Genomic DNA, 20,203 nt, shown 5'->3' on the forward strand with positions numbered 1-20,203 from the left:
CTGGACACAGGGAGGGAAGGAGGCCCGAAGGGAGGCGATCTGCTGCCTGCAGCGCTTTCACATGGAGGTGAGAGGCACTGTGATTTCAATGCAGGGGGCCTGGCCCAGTGACAGACGGTTGATGATGGAGGGGGGTGGGACTGCGGCGCCGGGCCCCCCTTGGAGGCCCGGGGAATTTTGTCCCCCCTGCCCCCCTCTCGGCGGCTATGCTGCTAGTGAGCCAATATCTCCATCCTATTTTATTATTTAATGAAATATAAAAAATTATGGGGGTCTTTTTACAAAGCAGCGGTAAGCCCAATGGGGCTTGCCACTCACTAAAAAGGAAGTATCACTGGGCTACCACAGCAGCCTAGCGATAGTTCCCACCCCCAGTGAGCATCATATCCAGCTCTACAAAAATATTTTTATTGTTGTAGCACTGGTATGTACCTGGCGGTAATCAGGCAGTGCTGCGTGCTGCCAGTTACTGCTGGATTAGCGCAGGAGCCCTTACCAAGAATCACCCACCACTTTTTCCCTGCTTCCACCAGGGCTGTGAAATCCATCTCCACAGCATCGATAGCTGACTGAGGGAGCAGAAGCTGGAACTTATCACACCAGAGACTTTTCACCTGGCAGTGCACAGAACTGCCAGTCAGGGCTGCTGAGAGACTGGGCCGGGCCCAGGGCAAGGCCTCAATGGGTGGCAGTAAGTGATACTCCCTAAAATGGCCATGTGGCAAGTGCTTCACTTGCCGTACGGCCATTACCTGAAAAAAAACAAAGACCTGCCTTTTACCCACTGCGGTAAAAAGGGGGCCTCGGCACACGTCAAAAACAAACAGACGCCATCGCAGACCCCCCCCCTCTTGCCGCAGCTTCATAAAAGGGGGCCCTATGTATCTAGATACAGACATATATATAGAGAGATGAACATTTTTATAACACATAGAATTGACTTAACATGACGGAGACATGTAAAACAGTCATGCTAATTATTTTTAATTTATTTGGCAGTTGTCTGCAACATATGTGTGTGTATTTATTTCCAGTAAAAATTATTTGCCTCATAAGTTGCTCAGGTCTTTTAATGTGATTTTAAGGAAATGCTAACATTTCAAAAAGTATCTGAAATGCTATCTTAAATCTTAATTTGTAAAAACATGCACATTCAAGTCTCACAGAAATAAATGTGCTATTGCAAAGCAATGCTATAAAAAAAACCCAAGAGCAATGCTACAAAATCTGTTTTTCTTTCAGGAGTATTTTGTAGCATTTGTCCTGGGTTGTTTTTTTTTTTTATAGCATTATTGGAATAATAACCAGTGATTTGGGGATTTTTTTGTTTTTGTTCTTCTAGTTGCAAAGCCACTTGCATCCGGAATCCCGCCCATAGGGGTCAGCATTGTGCCATAGTTAGAATTCCTTCCCTTCTGCTAAGTAGTAAGGATTGTAAATGCTACTTGCATAGCATTCTCAGACCCTGCCAACACAAAGAACAAAAGCCAGGTCTCCTATGTGTCTGTATTACCAGTAGCCTTTAGGCAATAAGGCCACAATCTTACTTCACATTACAACACTAGGCCCTTTGTTTTATGAACAAATGAGGTATAGAACCCCATACAAAAAAAAAACCACCCAACTCCTATAATAACTTTGATGTAGAACAGCTAGAATGAAGCCACCAAAACCATGTTATCCACAGTTCTGATCATAAGTCACACGAACAGAAGAAATTTGCAATATTTTGAACCTGAACTTTAAATGTATGAAAGTAACACTTTTTTAAAATTAATATCGTGGAGATCACGTGATGCAGTGAGGGGAAGAAGACGTGAGTTTCTCCTCTCTGGGGGTCCCACTCTCTCTACCTAAATTATCGCCCGAAGGAGACCGTCAAGGAGATATTTTTTGAGCTTCAAGGCTACAATAACCTGCATGGACAGATATATTCGAACTTTAAGTGGGGAGATGACAGGAAAGTCCCAGAAAAAGCGCGACTGGCGGAGACAAAGATGGTGGACGGGCAGCAAGAGACTGCGGAGTTAACTGAACAGCAATTAGCGCAGCTCACAAAGGCAATAGGGCAAGCACTAGAACCGAAGTTTCAACAGCTTTCGAATCAGATGGCCAGTATGGAAACATTGTTGGCTGAAACGAGAAGAGCAGGAGAATTTGAACATCGAGTGTCAGCCTTGGAGGACTCAGCCCCGGGAACGGCAACGATCATAGAGAAGCTTACCCAGCAATTGCGACATCAAGCCCAGAAGCTGGAGGATCTAGAGAATAGATCAAGGCGCAGTAATCTTCGCCTTATAGGACTTCCGGAGACAATAGCAGAGAGCTTATTATCAACGGAATTTGAACACTGGTTGTCCACAGAATTGGCACTATCGGTCAGTAAAGGACGACTACGCCTAGAAAGAGCGCATAGAGTGGGACGGCCACATGAAAATAAACAGAAGTCACGTATGGTGGTGATAAAGGTTCATAATTATATTCCTAAATTGGAAATCCTGAGAGGCTACCGGCAGAGAAAAGGATCCCTAACATATGATGGAATACAAATAAAAAATTTTCAAGATTACTCGGCATCTGTCCAGGAAAAGAGACGGAGATTTTCTCCCTTGTGTACTAAGCTGGTGTCGCAGGGAGCGAGGTTCGTCTTACAATAACCTGGCCACTCTGAAAATTATGAGGGAAGGGGCATGGCGCACCTTTGAAACCCTGGAGCAAGCAGAAGCAGATATGGTGGGAAAAGAACACTTGGACAAGCTGCCATCTTGGGAATCAACTAAATACTAAATGCTCTTCGAATGCAGATCAAGCAATATACCTCAAATACAAAAACCAGGATCTGCTGCTAGTAAATGACTGAAACTTCCTCCAAAGGAGGCTGTCTGCACAGTTAGCAGGAAAAAAGGCCTCAAAGAGCTTCCAGATCATTAATGGATCTGCTGAAGCTACAGCGGGTCTCACGACCCTACTTTCATCCTTGGTCAAAAAAGAATAGAAGAGGATAAAAGGATAGAAGAGCGTGGAGAAGCAGTGTTGACCGTTCTTTCAAATGTGTAATTGAAGCCCTGAAGCAGCCGTGCGAAACGCTGGCCACCGTCGGCTTAACACATCAAAAATAAAAAGAAGAGAGGGAAACAGCACAACACGCTGATTTGAGAGTTCTCACTATAAAAGATAAGTGGTTCTCTCATTATAAAAGATAAGATATTTACGCTACTGAAATGTTTATAAAGGTGGAGCATATACATAGAGGATCCACGATGAATTAATTAAATAACGTTAAGCAGGTTTTTTTGGCCAAGGATGAAAGTAGGGTCGTGAGACCCGCTGTAGCTTCAGCTGATCCATTGATGATCTGGAAGCTCTTTGAGGCCTTTTTTCCTGCTAACTGTGCAGACAGCCTCCTTTGGATGAAGTTTCAGTCATTTACTAGCAGCAGATCCTGGTTTTTGTATTCAAGCTGCCATCTTGACCTTGTCTCCCCCCAGTATTTTCCTTACTAAGAAATTAATCAATATATCATTGGCATAAAAATAATACATTAGATTATATGATTCTAAGACCTAGCCTAAGAGAGAGATTGAATAAAATAAAAGATAATTTGGAGCCTTGGGGCACTCCAACTTACATAGGCCAATCTTGTGATTTGTTATTTGAAGCTGCATATTCTGAAATCCTATAAACCAATTCAACATCTCTCCTATTGTTCGATATTACCCATTCAATCCAATAATATTCCGTGTCCTGCTAATTCAAATACTTCAGACAAGGCTGATTGCATGACAAGTGAAAGGAGAAACAGGGGTGATATGATACAGACGTTCAAATATTTGAAACGTATTAATCCGCAAATGAACCTTTTCCGGAGATACTAAGGCGGTAGAACGAGGACATGAAATGAGATTGAAGGGGGGGCAGACTCAAGAAAAATGTCAGGAAGTATTTCTTCACGGAGAGAGTGGTGGATGCTTGGAATGCCCTCCCGCGGGAGGTGGTGGAGATGAAAACGGTAACGGAATTCAAACATGCATGGAATAAACATAAAGGAATCCTGTTCAGAAGGAAAGGATCGTCAGGAGCTTAACCGAGATTGGATAGCAGAGCCGGTAGTGGGAGGCGGGGCTGGAGGTTGAGAGGCGGGGATAGTGCGGGGCAGACTTATACGGTCTGTGCCAGAGCCAGTGGTGGGAGGTGGGACTGGAGGTTGGGAGGTAGGGATAGCGCTGGGCAGACTTATATGGTCTGTGCCAGAGCTGGTGGTGGGAGCCAGGGATAGTGCTGGGCAGACTTATACGGACTGTGCCAGAGCCAGTGGTGGGAGGCAGGACTGGAGGTTGGGAGGCAGGGATAGCACTGGGCAGACTTATACGGTCTGTGCCAGAGCCGGTGGTGGGAGGCGGGGATAGTGCTGGGCAGACTTATACGGTCTGTGCCAGAGCCGGTGGTTGGGAGGCGGGGCTGGTGGTTGGGAGGCGGGGCTAGTGCTGGGCAGACTTATACGGTCTGTGCCCTGAAGAGCACAGGTACAAATCAAAGTAGGGTATACACAAAAGTAGCACACATGAGTTGTCTTGTTGGGCAGACTGGATGGACCGTGCAGGTCTTTTTCTGCCATCATCTACTATGTTACTATGTGTAAGTGATTGTATTCCCCTACCCATTAACATTGTTAATTCAGTTAATATTGCAGTCAAAACTATTTCTGTGCTGAATGCATGTCTAAAACTTGCTTGTCTTTGATCCAATATATCATATTTATTTAAATATTCTTGTAATTGTGTTGCTGTTATTCCTTCAATTATTTTTGGAAGTGTAGGCAGATTGGCAAGTGGTCAGTAATTAATGCAGTCTGTGACATCCAAGCTAGTTCTTACATCTTTGCTTAGAGGGACTATCCTACCCATTTCTATTGGGTAGTCACCTTGATTGATTCACAAATCTCGTTACCCAATTACAGAGGGTTTCTGACTTTTCTGTTAGGGAAATAGCAGGACAGGGATCCAAACTAAAAATTCCTTTTCATAAACGTAAAGTAGAGGAGTGTGGTAGCCGTGTTAGTCCACTCTTAAGGTTATCAATAGAAATCAAACAAAATAAAACATGGAAAAGAAAATAAGATGATACCTTTTTTATTGGACATAACTTAATACATTTCTTGATTAGCTTTCGAAGGTTGCCCTTCTTCGTCAGATCGGAAATAAGCAAATGTGCTAGCTGACAGTGTGTATATAAGTGAAAACATTCAAGCATTACTATGACAGTCTGACAGGGTGGGAGGATGGGGGTGGGTAGGAGGTATGCATGGGGACATCAAAGCATATCATTGATATTCTAACAGGATGGGTGTGGATAGGTGAGGGGTGGGGTGATCAACAGAGACATACAGCTTTATGGTTTATAATGGGCTAGGAACCCCAGGTCCTTGTTAAGTCCTTTCTGTTGGGTGTTAAAATATTCAATCATTCTGACTTCAACAAAGTCCTCACCTCTTGTCCAGTCACTGGAAAAGGAATTCCATGTATTATCTGCAATTTCCAGAGATAGATTCAGTAAATGGCACCCAAAATAAAGCGCTGGAATACTGTGTGCTAAGTGCAAATTCTATAAAAGCAGTTCCACACGGAAGTGCCATTTGTAGAATACTAGCTTAAGTTGCGGGCTTAACTCTAGGCGTGAACACTTATGCCAGCCTAACTACTAAAGTTTAGGTGTGTAAATGCAAATATTTTATAAAACCACAATCTAATTAAGGAAAAGAAAGACTAAAACAAAACAAAAAGTCAAAATATCCTCAACTTCCAAATAATGAAGACTCTGCTCAAAGGAAACCGTTATTCCAGGGAGGAAAAAGCCTCAGAACTAGTCATAGGCATCTTATTCTATTACAAGTAAAATAGGTCCATTTCTGACAGAAATGAAACGGGCGCTAGCAAGGTTTTCCTCGGAGTGTGTATGTTTGAGAGAGTGTATGTGAGAGTGACTGTGTGTGTGAGAGAGAGAGTGAATGTGCAAGTGTGTGTGTGAGAGAGAGAGAGTGTGGGTGCAAGTGTGTCTGTGAGAGAGAGTGTGTGTGTGAGAATGAGAGTGTGTGCAAGTGCGTATGTGACTTGGATATAACAAAAGAGAGGGAACAAAGTACAAACTAAAGTCCAAACAAAAAAAACAGCACCACGGGCCTTTAAAAATGGAACACAGTTCTTTAATGAATGAGCCTTGATAAAAAGACCCGACACGGGCCGTGTTTCGGTGACTAGCACCTGCGTCAGGGGTCTACATAGAATTGACAAAAAGACTCGACACGGGCTGACAAAAAGACCCGACACGGGCGACATCTATTTTTATTAGTTCATATTTACATATCTTATTTGTACAAATTTATACATTTATTTCTCATGTTAATGTTTGTGTGTACACTCATTTGTTTTATGTTCTTGCAATGATCTTATTTACTTATTCATTCATTTACTCACTTATTTATTGTTTAAGTATTATTTATTATTACCAAGATGTTTTGATGTTTTTGTTATTTTACAGAAATTGTTTTGACTCCTGATGCAGGATCCCTGTGGTGCTGAAATGCAGACTGCGTTGTCTTTCTTATTTTACTGTATCTTTTAATAAATATCCTTTGTTGGAACCACTGGTCTACCCACTTCTTTTTGGTTGTATTTTGATTTTGATTTTTCGACTAGGGGGTTGTTTTCTCTTTTCTTTGGAAGTCCCAACACCACCACATCAGGTTGTGGTGCTTCTGGGACCCTCCCCCCCCCCCCCCCCATCAATATCCTGAATTAAGATAGTTTGACCACAGCTTTTGCAGTATCTTTGTAAGACACTTTCTAAATCCTGCATCATCTAGCAGCCAAGTAAAACAAAATGTCTTTGTATATTCAAAATTATTCAGAAATGTGTATTTGATATTTTCAGGACAGTGACATTTTGGGTTGTTTTTTTTTTTTCTTTGCTTCTATCAGAGAGGTGGCAGCAGAGACTTAACTTGCTACCATGATCAATAGAGCATCTGTGAAGCCACTTCTGGGAGCCTAAGGCAAATATGTTGTGCCAGACCATTGCAGAAGGAAGAGGATTTGAGGGAACAATGTATTCTAAGTGTTTAGCGATATTAATTTTATGTTGAAATCTTTTTTATTGATGACAACCAAATTCAAAATGCAATACAAACAAATGGTAATGTTTATCATCATCATACATTTTCAGCCATCCCCTCCCCAACATCCTATCTAACTCCCCCTAACCCTCCCTACCTTCTACCTTCCTCCCTCCCCTCCTTCCCATATACAAACAGCAATGAGCTGGAGGACCTGGGTTTACTGGTTCAGGATACGGCTCCGTGCCATCGGAGTCAGTGTGGCCCAAAACCGTTCCCAAACCCTCTGGAAGCGAATTCCTTTTTCTGAAGTTATGTTTTTTATTCTCATTTGTTCCATTGCCAAGAATGTTATCATCTGTACTCTCCAGAGCGATGGGGGAATCACTGCCGAATCTAACCAGCTGAGGAGGATTGTTTTCTTTCCCATCAGGACAGTTTGTTTCAAAAATCCAGTTAGGCCTGGTGCTAGGGGCTTTGTTATTTGAAAACTATCCAACAACAATAATGGTGCTGGGATGATCTTGCGTGCCCACATGGACGACACTCGGGCAAACACCCGAAGCCAGAAATCAGCGATTATAGGGCAATGCCAGCACATGTGGCCCAGCGTCGCCCTGGGTCTGCCACATTTGGCACATTCATCTGAGGCCCTACATTTTGCCTTAAATGCCCATGTCGGTGCCCTGTATAACCGCAATAAAAATTTAAACTGCAGTTCCCATAGTTGCACATCTTGTGCCCATGACTGGGTATCCAATAAGCATGTCTTTAGCTGTGCCCCGGATACTTGCACCACCAGATCTTCCAACCAACTGGATACATAAAGTTCATAGTTGAGATCTTCCGTGGTCTCTTTAAAAAACTTATGATGAGAATTTTGGGGAAGAAATTGGGGGGGGGGGGGGCACGCCGAGTACGTCAGAACTGTTGACCATAAGAGGGAATCCGATGTTCACGCCCGGGATGGAAAACCCGGTTTTTAGGCAATGGGCAAGAAAGGGGCTCACATGTCTGAAGACAATTTTAGATACTGAAGGGTTATCAATAGAAATCTGGCTAGATGGACCCTTGGAACCTAGGACAACTCTTAGGTTCATAGATACAGAACAAGGGATCACAAATTAGAAATAGAAACGTGAAGACAAAAACTGAAGTGGCATTTCTTTTGTGCTCTTGCCTGCTGAGGTCTCTGTTTCCTGCTACCGTAATGCCCCATACCAAGAGGAAGGCGGTGGTCAGAATCACTACCCCAATGGTAAGGAATTACTGGAAGCGAGGCCTTGCTCGGGGGGGCGAAGTTACCATTTCTCAGGGTCCAGCAAGTAATAGGAGTGGAGATTCTCCTGTAGTTCAGAGTGGCAAGCCTGTGGTGGTGACTCTCTTGAGGGTATTTGGAATGCTCTTCAGAAGTTGGACATAACAGTTGCTAAATCAACTCAAGAAATATCTATGCTTGTAAGTCTGCAAATGGATGAAGGTGGAATTTACTACGTAAATCTCTGGAGTTAAGGAAGAGGTGAAATCATTACAGAACTTGACAACTACCATTGTTAAAGGCAAAATGTTACATAGAAAGCTAGAGCAAATAGAAAACTGTAATTGCAGGCTTTTTTTTTTTTTTTTACATTTGTACCCCACGTTTTTCCCACTCATGGCAGGCTCAATGTGGCTTACATGGGGCAATGGAGGGTTAAGTGACTTGCCCAGAGTCACAAGGAGCTGCCTGTGCCTGAAGTGGGAATCAAACTCAGTTCCTCAGTTCCCCAGGACCAAAGTCCACCACCTTAACCACTAGGCCACTCCTCCACTCTTAACTTTCATCTGCTGAATTTTCCTAAGGCCCTTGGCATATCCCCTTTGGATGCTTTTTAAAAAGACCTTGTTGAAATATTAAAATTAACCCCTGAGACAATTCCTCCTTTGAATCAGACTTATTGTATTCCTGTTAAAACAATTGTTAGAAGAAATTCTAGGTACAGGGCTTTGAGAGCCAAAAATCATCCATTAAGTAACATAGTAACATAGTAGATGATGGCAGAAAAAGACCTGCACGGTCCATCCAGTCTGCCCAAGAAGATAAATTCATATGTGCTACTTTTTTATTTGTACTGTCCTCTTCAGTGCACAGACTGTTTAAGTCTAGCTAGCCCTATCCCCGCCTCCCAACCATCAGCTCTGGCACAGACCCTATAAGTCTTCCCAGCACTATCCCCGCCGCCCAACCACCAGCCCCGGCACAGACCGTATAAGTCTGCCCAGCACTATTCCCGCCTCCCAACCACCAGCCCCAGCACAGACCGTATAAGTTTTCCCAGCCCTATCCCCGCCGCCCAACCACCAGCCCCGGCACAGACCATGTAAGTCTGCCCAGCACTATTCCCACCTCCCAACCACCAGCCCCAGCACAGACCATATATGTCTGCCCAGCACTAGCCCCGCCTCCCAACCACCAGCTCTGCCACCCATTCTAGGCTAAGTATATCTGAAATCCTGGCATAATCTTTTGAGAAAACTTCTGAACAGGCTACATTGTTAGTCTTGTTTGTTTTCGAGTTAAGATTTAAATGCTGTGATGAAGTTATTCTTTCGTAATGCCCAAGTTTTATTTTTGGGAAAAAGATATACATTTACCCAGATGTAACAAGACAAACTGAAGAGCGAAGACAAACTTTTTTTTTTAGCCATGTCACAAAATGCCTAGCCACCCACAGTGTACAGGCTAAAAACAGAGAACGGAAAAGAATGCCATTAAAATATAGGAAAGCAATACAGACACATCAGCGGATGAAGAGAAAGAACTCAAATAGAACACAGAGGAGATAATAATATCCTTTAAAAAAAAAAAAAAGAGGCCATTACAAAAGGAGGAGTAGAAATGGGCATAGGCCAGGCAAAAGTAGGGAAGAAAAGATAGTGTCGCCGGTGATTCTCAAGTTAGCTACTCTCACCGAAAGCTTGTGGGAAAAGCCAAGTTTTAATTCCACTTTAAAGCTCTGAAAAGAACTGTTGCTGGGCAAAGAGAAGGGTAAACTGTTCCAAGTGTGTGGAGAAAGAAATAAAAAATGCCTTGCACAGTGTAAATTCTAGGTAAGCTAATCTTGGAAAGATAATACCAACCTATGGTCATTTATTGAATGGAGGGACCTAGTGGGACAGTAAGGAATGGTAAGGCAGGAAAGATAGAAACACCAGTACGAAAAGCCTTGAAAGTAAGTAATGCAACTTTATAAGTAATCCATTGTTCAACAGGAAGCCTTTGATATTTTTTAAACAATGGGGAAGTATGGTCTAACCGGTGAGCCTTACATAATAACCTAATAGCTGTGTTTTGTAATGTTCGCAATTTCTGCAGTGTGGGGTTTGGAAGACCAGTATAAATAATGCTGCAATAATGAAGGCACAATGTGAAAAAGTCCATAGACCGTTATTAAATGGACTGGGGAAAATCCACTATTTCTGGGATAAACAATATAAAGTTACATTTTGGGGATCTTGCCAGGTATTTGTGACCTGGATTGGCCACTGTTGGAAACAGGATGCTGGGCTCGATGGACCTTTGGTCTTTCCCAGTATGGCAATACTTATGTACTTATGTAGTGCATGAAAGTTTGAAGTATCAAAGAGATGTTGGATAGACCTAAGTTGACAAAAAACCAGAAAACTAATTTTGTCGGATCAAGGGTGGGCTTCTTCAGAATGGGCCAAACTATAGTATGTGTCCATAAATCAGGGATTTCTATGGACTTTGGTCCACTCCAGATAAAAGGCAACACACTTTCACCTTTGTTAGTATGAGATCTGAAAAAAAAAAATAGTGGCATGACCACTGAGTAGCTGGGAAGGAACTTTTGATGGGTACACAGTACCACTATTGTTGGAAAAAGTATGTACAGTGGATAAGGCCTGGGAGCTCACTTACTCTGTGACCTGAAGTAACTGTCACTATGAATAAAATAATTTTCCATATAAGGTACATTTATTTATTTATTGCATTTGTATCCCACATTTTCCCACCTATTTGCAGACTCAATGTGGCTTACAGAGTTTTGTTATGACATGCTCATTCCAGGATATCATATATTAGAAGTATCTGTACAATTACAATTAGTAATGTAAAGAGATAAAGTAAGGGAAAAGAGAAGGAAGGTGATAAGCAGGATAGTGTAGAAGGTGGCCTTTAATAACTGGGTGGATTGATGAGGTAGTTTTGTAGAGTTATGGGTTCTTTTTGTAGGCCTTGTTGAAGAGGTGTGTCTTCAGAGATTTGCGAAAGGTAGTTATTTCGTCAATGGATTTCAGGGCTGTAGGTAGTGCATTCCGCAGCTGCATGCTCATGTAGGAGAAGGTGGTGGCGTGTGTCTGCTTGTATTTTAGTCCTTTACAGCCGGGGAAGTGTAGATTGAGAAATTTGCGGGCTGATCTTTTGGCCTACATACAACTCAACATGGTTTCCGTCTGTTTTGTAATAGAGAAACCTTTAGTGACAAGAGGTAAGGAAATCATTAGCAACAAGGAGCATCACTTTATTACAATTGATGCCATGGACCACTCTGTGCTGCTTTATCAGTTGAATGAAATGGGTATTACGGGCAGGGTTTTTGACTGGTTTGCTGCTTTTTTGAAAAAAATCATACATATAGTGCAATTAAAAGTGGAAAAGAATCAAAGAGTTGGTTATCTTCCTGTGGGGTGCCACAGGGTTCTCCCCCTGTCCCCACAACTTTTTAATGTTTTTATGAGTCTGCAAATAGGTGGGGAAATGTGGGATACAAATGTAACAAATAAATAAATATCTGGCAGAGATAGATATTTTTTTTCACTTATTCAGATAATATAGTTGTTCTACGCCCCGAACATAACACTTTACAAGAGACTCTTCTCAAAGTGAGGAATTGTATAGATATGGTGGAAAATCGGACAAAGTCTAATTTCCTTAAATTAAATAAGCAGGAGGGGCTGTGGGGTTAAGGGCACTATGGGGCATATATGGTGGGCGTATGCAAAGATACGGGCATTCTGGAAATCCATCCAGAGTCGGTTACAGAAATGGCTGGGATGCCCTATCCCTTGGAGCCCTGCCTTTTTCTTGTTCTCGGTTAAGGAGGCAAGCCTTTCACATGATCAGCAGATATTGACGAGGTATGCAACAAATGCAGCTAGGATTGTAATTGCCACCTGTTGGAAAGTGTCTAAGACTCCTCCAATAGCGAGATGGCTTTCTAAATTAAGGTATGTTTGTGAGATGAAGCGGCTCCTAGCGGAGCGGCGTAACTAAACTTGCAGGTGGCATGCGATCTAGGAGCCTTTCCTAAATCATGTTTAGTACAACTGAGGACAATGACTGGAACCTTGGAGGTTGGGTGGTCTGAATAGGCTGGGGGGAAGATGGGAGGAGGGAGTTGGGGATTCTGGGGGAAATCTGAAAAGCTTATAAAACAATGAAGTTCTATTATGCTGTTCTTTGCAGTTTGGAATAATATTTTCTGGCCTCTCTTTTAGCGCTTTAGATTATGTACTTGTGTATAATGCTTTCCTATTTCACTCTGTACTGATTCTTTAATTTGACAATAAAGACTTCATGCAAATTAAAAATTAAATAAGCAGAAAACTAAATTAGCTTGGTGGCATACAGAAGGTTGCATCAGTTATTATTACTCTGTCCTCTGGAGAGATTCTTGAGTTTGAGGACAGACCTAAAGATTTGGGGGTAATTTTAGACTCCAGACTGTCTTTTGAGTTACATAATGAGCTTGTATGAAAATTCTTTTTTAACTTTATGTAAATTGAGAGTTATAAGATCATCTTTGAGTCCTGAGAATATTCAGGCTGTTGCTCAGGCAGATTTTAACCCCACATCTTGATTACTGCAATTCTTTGTATAGTACCATTAATGTGAAAAAATAATGTCCTTTTTATAGAATACATCAGCTAGGCTGATTTTTAAGTTGGATAAATTTCAGGAAGCTTCTCCACTTTTATGTAAGTTGCATTGGGTGAAGATTTATTTATTTAGGCATGCATCATTGTATCCCACTATTATCCAAAAACAAGTTTCAGTTCAAAGTGGTTTACAATTTACATTCTGATCTTAGATTACAATAAGTGTTTACAATTGTCTTCTGGTAGAAAACTAAATACTGTTTTTTTTTTTTGTTACATTTGTACCCTGCGCTTTCCCACTCATGACAGGCTCAATGCGGCTTACATGGGGCAATGGAGGGTTAAGTGACTTGCCCAGAGTCACAAGGAGCTGCCTGTGTCTGAAGTGGGAATCGAACTCAGTTCCTCAGTTCCCCAGAACCAAAGTCCACCACCCTAACCACTAGGCCACTCCTCCACTTTTACAGTTAGAAAGTGATTAACAATTAAAAGACAACTAGAAGTGGGGGTTTATAGATAGGAAGCGGAAAGTTCTTTGATGGTTGGTTCTTTAGTTGTAGAATTTTTTGAAGAGGTGAGTTTTCAGTTCTTTTCTGACCTGGAGATACTTGGTGATGCTACTTGTGATCCTTGGTATTGAGTTCCACCATTTAGAACCAAGTTAACTAAATTCAGCTATACATATAGATTTGTATATTATGTTTTTGCAGTTGAGTAGGTGAAGTAGGTAGCCTCTAGTTTCTGGGCCTGTGTTTCTTGGGGATAGTTCGATCATATCTAGCATAAATTCTAGCGTCATGCCAATTAGAATTTTGTAGATGATAATGCTAGCTTTGAAGATTAGTCTAGCCTTGATTGGCAGCCACTGAGTAGCTGGGAAGGAACTTTGGATGGGTACACAGAACCACTATTGTTGAAAAAGTATGTACAGTGGATAAGGCATGGGAGCTCACTTACACATATAACAAACAAATCCTTACAATCATCTTCTATGTTAACGTTGCAGGTGTTTCTGGCCCAGAATCTTAGAATTGCTGCTGTCTTAAGTGCCACAACCCTTCAAGCAGGGTGTCCTTAGAGAATAGAACATTCCTCAGTGACCAAGGAGTGGGAACACTGGAGAAGGAACAAGTGGCATCTAACATAGCAAGCTCTGAGCTAACATTGCTCATTGTTGGTAAAGAACAAGAGCACCAGGGCAGGAGAAATAGCACCCAGCAAAGCAGGCTGAGCTAGGAGGAACAGTATGGCAGGAGACATAATGACCACAATTTAGCAGGGAGGAGGAGGGAGCAGTGTGACCAACAAGACACGTCCAAGAACCACAGAGGGGCGAAGTATGTTCAATCAATGAAAACTTTTATTCCATGTAAGACTCGACATGGTACTATGTTTCGGCAAGATGCCTGCCTCAAGAGTTTAAATATGGGTAATACAATATAGAAAACCCAAAAGGTCTATATTCAATAGGGCCATAGGGTCAGCAGTGAGCAAGTCAGCTAGGCCTAGGTGGGTGGTTGGACAGAAGTAGCAGCTAATACAATAGAACCCAAGCCAGAACAAATTTTGCCCAGGGTGCAATTTGTCCTAGAGCTAGTCATGAAATATGGGTTGCTTCTATGATAAATAATCTCTACTGGGCTGCTGTTTCTCCAATCATGACAGCCAATTCCTGTCAGCAGCATTCAGGTTAGAATTAAAAACACAAGCTAGGAGGCTTGAATGAGCATGGAAAAAAAAAATAGAAGATGTACATACACTCAATGCATGGAAACAAATGCAAAGAAAATACAAATATGCAATAAGACAAACCAAAAGGTCCTACTACAAAACCAAAATAGGGCCAGACTACAAAGACACGAACAAACTATATCAACTCGTGAACAAATTACTAGATACCACATTGGTTACCACAAACAACACAGACACCCCATCTGCAGACAAACTTGATAAATACTTCAACGAGAAAATAATAAACCTAAGCAACACATTACCACAGAACTCCACTGACATCGAAAAATTCATTGACTGTCTCGATCCAACCCTCGGTGAATACCCAGCAGACCGAATGTGGGCAAACTTCGCTCTACTTACCGATGAAATCGTCACTCAAGCAATTAACAGGTTCGCCAAGACCCACTGTAAACTGGACACATGCCCCAACTACCTAATAAAATCTGCCCCTCAACGCTTTATAGCAGACCTCACACTACACCTAAACTACATGTTACAACATGAACTCTTTCCTAAGGACAAAGGCAACATACTACTCACCCCAATACCCAAAGATACAAAGAAAAAAGCAAATGAAATCACCAATTACCGCCCAGTAGCATCTATCCCTCTGGTAGTCAAACTGATGGAAAGCATGGTAACCAAACAACTTACCAACTACTTAAACAAATACTCAATATTACATGAATCACAATCAGGATTTAGCTCCAACCACAAAACCAAAACAGTACTCATTACCCTCCTAACTAAATTCAAACAAGAAATTGCAACTGGCAAAAGCATACGTCTCCTACAATTCGACATGCCTAGTGTGTTCGACATGGTAAACCATAAAATACTACTAAACATCCTTGAATACTTCGGGATCGGTGGAAGTGTACTTAGTTGGATCAACGGATTCCTAACTACAAGAACATACCAAGTGATATCAAATTCGAACATATCACCATGGAAACCAGAATGTGGAGCACCCCAAGGATCACCGTTATCACCGACCCTGTGATGACCTACCTAATGATGACCCTACTGCCAAATCCCAATCCAATCAGAGCCTTAACCCATACATCTACGCAGATGATGTCACGATATACATCCCATTCAAACATGATCTAACAGAAATAAATGAAATCAAACTCAGCTTGCAAATCATGAACTCATGGGCAGATGCATTTCAACTAAAACTCAACGCCGAAAAAACACACTGCCGCATCCTATCATCCCAATACAATACAAAGAAACCCACCAATATAAACACCCCAGACTACACCCTGTTTCAGAAAGCCTGAAAATTCTCGGAGTCACAATCGACCGAAACCTCACGCTAGAAAGTCAAGCGAAAACTACAACAAAGAAAATGTTCCAATCAATGTGGAAACTCAAATATTCCGCAGCTTGGTGCAATCAATGGTACTAAGTCACCTGACTACTGTAATGCAATCTATGCCGACTGCAAAGAGCAAATCATAAAGAAATTCCAAACTGCCCAAGACACTGCAGCCAGACTCATATTTGGTAAAATGAGATTCGAAAGCGCCAAACCCTACGAGAAAAATTGCACTGGCTCCCAATCAAAGAATGAATAGCGTTCAAAATATGCACCCTAGTCCATAAAATTATTAATGGGGAGACCCCGGTATACATGGCAGACCTCATAGACTTACCAACCAGAAACACAAAAAGGACAACATGCACATACCTAAATCTTCACTACCCAAGCTGCAAAGGACTAAATTATAAATCAACCTACGCATCCATCACGGTACTATGTAAGCCACATTGAGCCTGCAAATAGGTGGGAAAATGTGGGATAAAAATGCAACAAATATATAAATAAATAAGTTGTCATCATCTCAAGGGAGTAATCATCAACTATCCCATAAAGAATCCCAAAGAATATTGGGACTACACTTTGAGAATCCTCTAGGTCTGACGTTACCCATTGTTTTTTTGTTATTTATGAACCATTTAGGATAAGGGTATTCACTACAGTGCTTTTGAGTGCCATAACCAGGACTGCTTTTCAAAGATAATCAATATGCAAACGAAACAGATTCTCAGCAAAAAAGGAAGAGAACCCCGAAGGCAGTGTTAGGCCCAAAGAGGCAAATATCAATCTGCAGGATTTGAGAGCACTTCAAGATTCGGCTCTTGTGGATGAATCGGTGGTGACTCTGGATAATATATGGAAGACTCTACAGATGCTGTCTATCACCATGGCTAAATCTGCTCAACATACAGCACTGTTGGTATGCAAGGTGGATGTGCTTTCTACTACTTTAGGGTCAAACAAGCAGGAGTATTTAAGATCTATTCAACAGACTGAAGGGGAAATGTTTATCTTTCTGCCCTCTCCTAGGTATAAAGGTACTAGTTACCTGTAACTTCAAGGAATATGGTCCTAACACCACCAGGTGGAAAGACAGAAAGACATAGAAGGCTATTGTAATATGAGAATAATCAGTAATTTGTTTATTACACTTACCAATCAGGCATACAATTAGAATACATAATATAATTCTCATATGAGACAGCAACCGGGACACAAACGTGACCTCTGACATTAGCTCTCTGGTTGCCTCTCTCCATAACTCTCCTTTTATACTCTTTTCTCTCATAGGCTAGTATTGGAAGTACAAAGTCAGCATTTCTCTCATATTCCAGCCCATTCTAGCAAATTCTATCTTTACAGAAGCAAAGTTCTTCATAACATATTTGTTTATAATAAGTAAGGTCAGTAAGGTTATCCTATTTTGCAAAAACCATCTTCCCAGCAACTAAAGTTATGTCTCCTTCATTATCTGCTTCCATGGTCAACAGCAAAATTTCCCTCTTACATTACAGTATTTTCTTGCCACACATATCTTTGTTATGACTCCATATCTGCCTGTGCCTCTAACAGAAGGAGCAAGCTGACATGAGACTCACATTCTGTATAATTTCTTATGATTTAGCTTCTCAGTGATTCTTAATCTGTTCATAGCCTGTTCACAGAGGCATAGCTGTGCTCGTAATTCTCAGTTACTGCTGCAAAGTTATTTTATGGTTTATAACCTGCATGTCCCATATAAACAGTTATTAAGGAGTTAAATGGATCAGTTGGTTTAATTGTTAAAGATAACACCCTTATATATCGGAAGCTTAAGTGGAAAATTAACAAGGATTGAATCTTCTGAGTTCTGAATTTTCCCAGGTTCACTGGTTTATCCCCTGTGGAATTCTTAGTGTCTTATGGAAATACTGATACCCCTCTTCATCTATTCCACCTTTGAATAAGGTTTATTATATACCTGTTGCCTCAAGATTATCAGGGGAAGTTCCTGCTGATGCTGGTCAGGTTCAGCAAGATGGAGAAGATCTAAACAATTTATCAGCTATTCTGAAAACTTCTTTACCTGAAGTGACTGACTGAGGGACACTTTTGGTATCTTTTGTCTTTGAACAGGACCTAAATGTTGTACTTAGAATGTGTGTGTGGGGGGGGTTTGTAACTCATTGGTTTTTTTTCTGTGGGCGAAAAGTTTAGTTCTACCCTGACGTAGCTAAATCCACACTAGATAGAAGGAAACTTTTTCTGGTGACGAGGAGAGACACTAACATTGGGTGCCTTCCTGCTGGCATACCCATGTAAATGTCTAGTTTGCTATCTTTGGGAACAACTGGAGGGCATTCCTAGATGTTAAGATCTCCAGCAGAACTCTACAGAGTGATGGTTTATACCTATTTAGGGGCTGTTAGTTCAGTTTAAGGCCTTTACTTATTATTTTAATTGGCTCATGTATTCTACTGATGTAGGTCAGACGTCTCGAAAATTAACAATCCGTTTAACTGAGCACAAGAGTGCCATACATCTGGACAAAATTGGACTACCGTTAGTAGCACACTGCAAATTGAAGCAACATAATTTTGAAGACTTGAGATGTGTCATTTTGCAAGCGGTGCGATGTTCTCTTAGAGGAGAGGATGCACGTTGGACTCTGTTACAGTTTGAACAGAAATGGATTTTTTGATTACATTCTTTAGAACCGAATGGCCTTAATTCACGCATAGAATGGTGCCACTTCTTTTGATATTCACATGTCTACGTAGCAGATTTGATTCCTTTTAAACAGACCGGTCATTCTTTCTACTGATTAGTTGTATTGAACACTGGCGTCTGACGTCACCCATTACATAAAATGAGAGCCGTTTTGTAGCATTCCAGCGCTGAGCACCGGCAAGATACGATAGGACTAGAGACCGTTTCCAGTACAGTGATTTTGAGACTCATATTAGTAAAGCACTATGGATATTTAGACTGCATGAATACAGTTCTTCTTTTTGTGCTTACAGAAACAATCCCGCTACCAAGACCCTGAAGCAGCTTGACGAAACGCTGGCCATAGTTGGCTTGGTGCGATACAGAGAAACAAATTGAAGAACCTCCTAGTGCTGGCAGCTAGCGATTTGAAAGGTAAGTGTTCTTTCAATACCATATTTTGCATTACCCTGTAGATTAACGCAGCAGTAACGCTTAACCATGTGTGAAATTTAGCATTACATATATATTAATGTGTGATAGATATAATTAAACATCACACAATATATAGAAGGTTTTTTGGCCAACGATGAACAGAGGATCTTTTTAGACCCGTTTAAGCTCCGATAGTTATAATCTAGGGGATCTGTGAGGCCGTTTTCCTTCTAAACTACAGAACGGTATCATCTTTTGAGACTTTAATCATTTTCATTAAATGGAAATTATTGTGCTTGGGTATTCTCTTGATGTGCTGCATCCACTCCCCCTTTGTATAGTGGTCTAAGAAAGAGTTTGATTATTTGTAGTCATTAATATTAATTTCAAGTTTATTAATTCTGCCATGTTTCTTAAGCAAGTGTTGGACTTGTGAATAATTGTTATAAATTAATAATAATAAAAATATTTGACTACTCATTGTGGACAATCTGAACTATACCAGTTTGTTACCCTTAAGGATTAGTAGTAAATACCACCAATTTAAATATACAATTGCTTTTGCTTATTAACATTTTAAAACACAAACAAACCTTATCTTTACTATAGGCCTAATCCTGACAAATGTAGAAGTCCAAGAAAAATCATTTTCAAGGATACCATGGATTGTCACATATAAAAAGTAACATTTTAAAAGGGAAGAGACAGCAAAGCCAATTTACAGAGAAAAGTACAAAAACATGAGACAGCAGCCAGGCTGTGACACATTCATAGGTAGTTTAATAGATAAAATCTGAGGAAGTTTCCCAGCATTGGATATAGGCTGGCTTAGCATCAATTTCTTAGTGATTTCCTACAGGTAGTCAAGCTTGTACGGTTAACTTGCAAATTACATAAGCAATAGAAACAAATTCAACAGCAGGGACAGTAACTACTCAAAATTCATATAAAGACAGATACCAAACAAGGCAACAAACACTTATTAGCATAGGTAGGGTCAACCAAGCAGAGCAATAGACAAATGGTGC

Source organism: Microcaecilia unicolor, unplaced genomic scaffold (assembly GCF_901765095.1).
Source record: "Microcaecilia unicolor unplaced genomic scaffold, aMicUni1.1, whole genome shotgun sequence".
Classification (NCBI taxonomy): domain Eukaryota; kingdom Metazoa; phylum Chordata; class Amphibia; order Gymnophiona; family Siphonopidae; genus Microcaecilia; species Microcaecilia unicolor.